Source organism: Erigeron canadensis, chromosome 5, assembly GCF_010389155.1.
Source record: "Erigeron canadensis isolate Cc75 chromosome 5, C_canadensis_v1, whole genome shotgun sequence".
Classification (NCBI taxonomy): Eukaryota; Viridiplantae; Streptophyta; class Magnoliopsida; order Asterales; family Asteraceae; genus Erigeron; species Erigeron canadensis.
In genome coordinates, this window is record NC_057765.1 from 19,117,612 (window position 1) to 19,125,349 (window position 7,738).

Below are 7,738 nucleotides of genomic sequence, written 5' to 3' on the forward strand. Positions count from 1 at the left end.
AAACACGCATATAGGCCCAAATAGATTAAACGCGCATATCGAAGCCCATTTGGCACAAACACACAAATCAATCTAATGTAAAATACGCAAATTTAATCCCACTTGACTACAATATGCATTATTAGCCCATTTTGCTCAAAACATGCATCTGAGTCTACTTGGTATAATCCCACTTGACTACAATTTGCATTATTAGCCCATTATGCTCATAACATGCATATGAGTCCACTTGGCATAATCCCACTTGACTACAATATGTATTATTAACCCATTTTGCTAAAGACACACATATGAGTCCACTTGGCATACTTTGCATATAAATACAACCTATTATTCTTCGATTCAAGGAACGTTGACTTACAAAAAGTCAACTTTCACAAACCTGATTAACACATTTTTTATTCACAAAGGATTTTATCGAACCTGATATGATTAACGAAAGAATTCTTTAGAGAACATGATAAAACGGATATAAACCATTTTTTTCATATCAAAATTATCATATTTTTCTCAATAAAGAAATTCTTCATAATTGTTGCTACTTAATAATCTTGCAATATAAAGGCATTAAATTATGACCATGTCGTTAATTAATGAAATTTAATGCACCATCTTTAAGCGTTGACAATGATAGCCATTGGACACACACAACGCTGTAACATAAATTCAAATACAACAAAAACAAGTGATACAAAATTAATCACCCTCAGATAATTTCTCCGTCATCATTTTTGTCTCCGTTTGAATTTAGCTGAGTTGTTGATGTGTAAGTATACTCTGCTTCCATTTTAAGCTTGAGGTTTCTCCATTCCGGAATGGATAGACTCAATTTTCATATACTTTGGAGATCTTTTATCTTGTTGGTTGACACACATCCGGATAAAATAAATAAAACTGCAACCACATCAGCAAACTCATGAGATCTATGCAACACATGCATTAGCCTCAAAAAGAAATAACTGAATTCTGAAAACACTTAAACAGATTTAACTGATAACATACAATAGATTCTCACATTTAAGATTAGAATCTAAACAATTATCAAGTTATTTCATATAGTAAGGATATTCGATTCAATTATTCTTAATAAATTGCAAATCAAAATATTTGTCAAATACTATAATCAATTGAATGATTCCGTTTGACCCATTTTGACCGAAACTTTAAGTATCCAAACTTAACTTTCCGTGCAATTTTAAAACAAGACCTAATTTGAGGTGTACTAAACACACTCAAATTCATGCCTTTAACTTTACACTTCTTCCTTGTCACAATACACATTTTTCCCTGTGTTCACCAAGAACACAATAAAGTCCCTCTAGAACCTGAAAAACTCTAATTATTGTCTCTCGTGCAATAGAACCCTTTTATTGAGCAAGAACCTTACGGAGCATAAAGTTACAAAATCAATCACATGGACTTTTGGATCAAAGTCACTCTAATCAGTCTTGTAATAGTCATGCTTAATACTGCCCTTGCGATATGCCTTACGGAGCATAAGACTTAGAAAATCAATCACAGTAATTTTAGAATAAAAATGACTCTAATCAATCTTAGAATAGTTATGCTTAGTCCGGCATATGCAATATACCCTACTGAGCATGAAATTTAAAAGTCAATCACAGTAGTCTTTAGGAGTAAAGGTACTCTAATCAACCTTAGAATAAACATGCTTAGTCAGATACATGGAATAGTTTCTAGAAGAAGCAATTACTACTGAAGAGATCAGATATAGCAAATGAGTAAACTTAAATGCCATATTGAATAGTCATTTCTCTTGCAGCAACGACTCCCCCTTAAACCAGTATTCTATTTTTGTGTTGCATTATCTGAATAATCTGGTTCTTGAAAGATAAAAACTAAGGGTTTCTCATTCCAGTTAACTGGACTAGAAACTCAAAACGTGATCGATCAAAGGCCTTAGTGTAAACATCGTATGTAACTCATCATTGCATATTCATCATTGGATAACATGAATCATTAGTTTAATAATCATGTTATCACAAATGATTTATTAACAAGCATAAAATAAAGCAATACTTTATATAACTCATTTTTCTCAAGGTTGTTCCTTTATAAAATAAATTATAAATCAACATTTATGAGACTTGCACTATGATTTACAAAGATGAAAACTGATAAAGAAGTACGATAACCCACTATGTTATCTAATGAAAATGTGCCCAGAACTCAGTCACCGATAACAAATAAAATATGATCTTCCTTGACTGTGTTCCCGCACGAATGAAGGGAATTAGTTTTCTTCATCAAGAACCCAGTTTGTCCGGATTCTCCCTGAATCATCAAGATATGCAAATTCTCCCCAGCCTCCTTTTCCCAAAACCTGATTTAAGTGATTTGAATCATCTTCATGACCTTTCTTGTGGGAGGCCTTAGATGATTCCCCAAAATGATAGCTCTGAGGAGTTGATCTGAAATCATTTCTACTTCTTCCAGCAAATTAATCATAATATGTGCCATGATATTCTGTAGACATAGCAGATGATTCAACTCCATATGAGTCTGAAGGATATCTGCTTTTGGTCTTCTCAGATCTGTTACTTGAAGAAGTATAATTTGAAGGAACTAATTTCTTGACAACAACCTTTGATTTTTGAGTAGATAAGTCATGCATAGGGAGTTTTTGAGAAGAACCAACAAGATTTCCATTAGATCTCTTGTATTGTTCATTCACCATATCTTTTCCCTCCATTCTTTGAGAACTTATTCTCAAATTTCTCTCATTTAACCTGGATAAGTTGTCTGAAGATTGATCATCATTGCTAGTAGATGCATTAATGTTTGATCCTTTGCTTGGGCATTTACTTGCAGAGTAACCTTTTTTACGGCATATAAAGCAAGAGATTTTCTTGTTGTTTCGCTTACTTTTAAATTTCTTGAGATTTTCTTCAGTAATGGGAATCCCAGACTCAGTCATCTCTTCTATGCAAGAAAATCTTTCCAAAACTTCTTTCATTGTTTTTGGTCTAGTGCTCCCCAGTTTGCAGCCGGTTCTTCTTCATCTTCTTTTGACTTATCTTCTTTGCAGGGGGTTGTTTTTGGTCTACAGGGGTCTACAAACATGTTGCTTGATAATGCCCGGACGGCGAATAGTATGCTTCACCGAGTGCTTGGTCAGCAAGAGCACTTCCGTCCAATGTGGGAGAGGCAATATGAACAGTTTCACCAACAACAATATAGTCAAGTTGATGAGGATGAGCGCCCAGAGATCCCTACTTATACTCCTCATGAGATAGTGCCTCCTAGCCAAGGTACTTTTGATTATCTCTTTCCTTCGCATGGTTATCAGCAGGAGACATACTCGTATAGACCTCCCGAGTTTGATTCAATTACTCAGACTTCGGGCTATGGAATGTATACCGGTGCTCCTAGATACGGGGGAGACTTCTTTAGTTATTCTACACCGGGTGGAGATGAGACTAGAGGATATACGGGTATGGGTACTCCTCATGTTGCTCCGGGAGATGATTGGTTTGCTGCTGAGCGTAATCCTAATGGTGTTGACAGTGTTCCCTCTGTGTTCCCTGATCCTTGATTTTGATGATGAGATGGTAACGAGATGGCGGTGTCGGATTCCGTGGGCATTTAGTCATCATGATTATATTTGGTTCACTTTGGTTGTAATGCCCTTTTTTGGCACTCATACATTTTACTTTTCCGTATTTAGGATAGTTTATTTGGTTTTGTAGGGTAAACGCTAAGTATGGGGGGGGGGGGTTGGTTGGTTATTTCATTTAACTAATTTTCTAATGCTTATTACGTTTAAGTTTGTTTTGGTTGTGTTTTATGCTTTTGGAGAGGAGTATTTCATATGCATATGCTGGCAGTAAGTTCAGCGCCCATTCATTGTGACGATTCTACCTAGCATACCAACATTTACCAACGTCCGGCAAGTTTTCGTAATTCTTTTCTTTTGTTTTTATTTTTGCTTTTACCTATTACCCATAGATTGTCTTTAGTTCATTGTACAATGAGGACATGGTACAACTCAAGTATTGGGGGGGGGGGGTAGGTAAATAGGAAAAAGCCGAGTGAATTTGAGACTCTTTGGATGGGATTAAATAAATTTTTAACTTTTGATTGTTTGTCCTATAGTTTAATTACTTTTGTCACATAGGTTTAATCATATTAGTAAGTAATTGAGCTATATTTCCTATGGTAAAATTTTTAAATTGTGAAAAGTGTTTTGAATGATCGTTAAGGCAAATCCATTTGGGATTGATTACATGAATAACACACTCTACCACAAAACACCCAAATATGTGAGATCTTGATTCATTTAGAGATTTGATAGGTGTTACGGTTTTGGTTTAGTTGTCTTGTAAATTTGTCCCTCTCATAGGCTTTTGGATTTATCCGAAAGTAAAAGTCTCTTTTAGAGCTTTGAACTATGATGTGCAAGTTTGAGGTTAATTTATTCCATTTTCGCTTTTCTTTCTTTGATATGAGTGTGCCGGTGATTGCGTTGATTCTAGAACTTGTCTTAGTTGATCGTCCCGTAGTTTGCTAGATGATAAAGAGGTAAATTTAGGATTAAACCCTTTTCCTTTGTTTATTCACCCTTTGTTTATGTCATCATTGTATAACCATGTTTGTATGCATGTGTTCTAGTAGCTAATCACATTGGTTAGTGAATTTCCCTTGTTAAACCTTTGTTGCACTCATTTTTAGTGCAAGATACACTTAGAAAACATGTTGAGCCTAACCTTTCGTTTGTTTTAAATCCATTTAAAAATGTAACCTATTCTCGCCATACCGATAGTCGAAATCCTCGATTGATCATTAGTTGCCTATGCTATTTGGATGGTTTGGGGTTGTCTTGATTGTGTCGGGTTGGTGTATTCTCTATTGGGGGTAGATTGATGTCGTCATAATTATTGATTAAGTCTAGATTATTCGGATTAGCATGATTGTTATGATTTGTCAAACAAATTTCAAAGTTGTAAAAAGGGGATACCAATTAGATAGGGTAAAAGTAGTTCTTTGAAAAGAGAATGAAAAACAGAAAAAAAAAAAAAGAAAAAAAAAAACTTGGACTGTCAATTGGTATTTCCCTCATCTTTGGCAAATCAATATAGAGTTGGTACATAAGTTTAAACCAACAAAAGGTTCTTAAATTGTTTATAATCTTCATTTGAAGTTGGCAATGTTTGTTAAAGTCAACATTGGTAAGATTTGGTGGTTTGAAGTCGTTTGAAGGTAATACACCACAATGGTGTCGGTATTAATCGTTCTATTGGGGAGTAATGTCGGGAGAACGTGTTTTGGGCTTTGGGTAGATGGCAACTAGTCATATGGGTTGTGTTGGACTAGACTATATGTAAACCTTGTTAATTGTTTGTGTTATTTCTTTTTAACACCAATGATATCCTTAAATTCCTAAACACATTGTTAAATACCCTTGTGAGCCTTTGTACATTTCAACCATGTTTTTACCTCTTTTGATAGACGTTATTGGTGCTAGCGCCATGGCGATATAGGGACGATTCTATTACAAGCCTATGGTTAAAATATATGCATCACGACTAGGCTTCGAGTGATTGATATGATATTTCAACCCAATAGTTTGTTAGTTGGAGAAAGTTAGTTGAGATATTCTTCTTTCATTTGATTAAAGTGCTTAGTCGTGTTTTCGAGGCTTATGGATCATTCAAGTATTGTAAAACATTTCGATTTTCCATTTAAGATTAAAATTTGTTTTCTAACTTTCATGGTCTAGCTTCTTTTTGGATTAATGTCATGTTTTGCAATTGAGAACTAAGGGAATGAATGTTTTGAAATTTGAATTTGCTTAAGGACAAGCAAGGCTTAAGTATGGGGGGATTTGATATGTCCATTTATATGCATATTCCCATATCGTTTCTAAGTCGTTTTAAGCTTAATTATGTGTAAATTATATGTATATTCGATGCTTTGATGGTATTGTTAGTGATTTCAGGCTTAGAATAGGTAAAATGGTTAGAAACAGCTTTCGAAGGACTAGAAGATGCACTAGGATGGTTCGTGGACGCATACGAGTGAAGACGGAATGAAAACTGCAAGTTTTGGCTGAAAACAGAGCAGGTGTGTCGCACCAGGTAGAGTGGTGCGAAGCATTTTCTTATCAGAAACTTGAAAGTTGTTGAAAAGCAGGGAGGTGCGACGCACCAACCCTGTGGTGTGTCGCATATTGGGCAGGATTATTTTTGGAAACAAGGCCAGGTGCGTTGCACCTGAAGCTTGGTGCGTCGCACCTGTAGGTCGGTTTGTAAAGACTTTTTGCAAACTCTATAAATACAAGACCATAACCCTCCCATTCGAAAAACAATCACCTCTAGTCGATTTTAGGGTTCTTTGGGGCTATTCTCAGCAGCTTTTTCGTCCATCAAGGTCTAAGGGTTGTTTGTGAGCTTCAAGGCATTCGGTTGTCGATTTTCTTAGCGTTTATTTGTTTTCTACACATTGGTACAATATGTTCTTCTATATTTTTACTCTTTGTGCTTTGTTTTTGATTATGAGTAGCTAAATAATTTGTCATCCACTGAGATGAAGTGATACATTGAATAATGGTTGCATAATCTTTTGAATTCAAGTTGATTTGATTTAACGTTGTGTCGTAATCTTAGCTTATTAATTCTTTGTTATTTAACTCTTAATTGCGGATAGTTTTTGCATGATCTCAGTGGTAACTAGGTTGTGTAGAAGTTATTTTGATTGCTTGGTTAGAAGCAATTGTTTCTATGACGGGTACGGTAGAAAGTAATTGATAGTTAATAAGGGTTAACGGGTTAATGGTTGGGTACAATCAATAGACACAATTGTTATCTAAATAACCAAAACAATTAGTTGGCTAGGAAAGTTATGAAAGGCGTCTTGGGGTACCGGTCTTAGTAATGGAACTAGTTAATTAAGGGAATTGAATAAAGTAACGAACTTGACGGGTATGGGGTGAGTCTTTGTTTAGTTCTCGGTTATAAAATCAACATAATTGAATTGGTTCTTTAAATATATGCAACCTAAATAATGTGTATCATGGAATCGAAGTGGATGATCTTTTCATCTTATTTGATTTAAAACAATTTACTTTTCGATAAATTCTAAGGAATTTCTAACTCTTTTAATCAACTAACTTTTAATTTAAAATCAAGATGACGTGGTGTCTTGAAAAACCAAACTCTTTCTAAATTACTTAAAACTCGCTATCTCTTTGTCGTCTCCGTGGAACGAACCTTTACTTACTTTAATCTATATTACATACGAACGGGTCCACTGCTCGATTGTGTGTGGTATTCGATTCAGAGTATTTATAAGGATTTTAATTTAACTAGATTTTCACACATCAAGTTTTTGGCGCCGCTGACGGGGACTAATTTAAGAGTTTTAGTTTGAGATTTCGTAGTTGATCCTTTCTTGTACTCAAGTGCTAGAAAGTTACTTTATTTCTTAGGTTACTTTTCGATTTTTAGTTTAAATTTTCTGTTTTGTTTATTTTGTGTAACTTGGTGCATTTTACGGTTTTCTTTGTTTGTGTTTTCAGGATTGTTTCTTAGTTAATGACCACAAGGGCTGCCGGTATTCCATTAGTAAGCCCTCAATCTAATCCGGGAAAGACGAAGAGACGAGGAAGGAAACCTTCTAAACCGTTAACCTTTCATCTAGCAAAATAGATTCCTTAAACTTAAACGTTGAAGCCGAAAGTTCCACACCACCGGAAAATAAACCACAAACTCCACCAAAG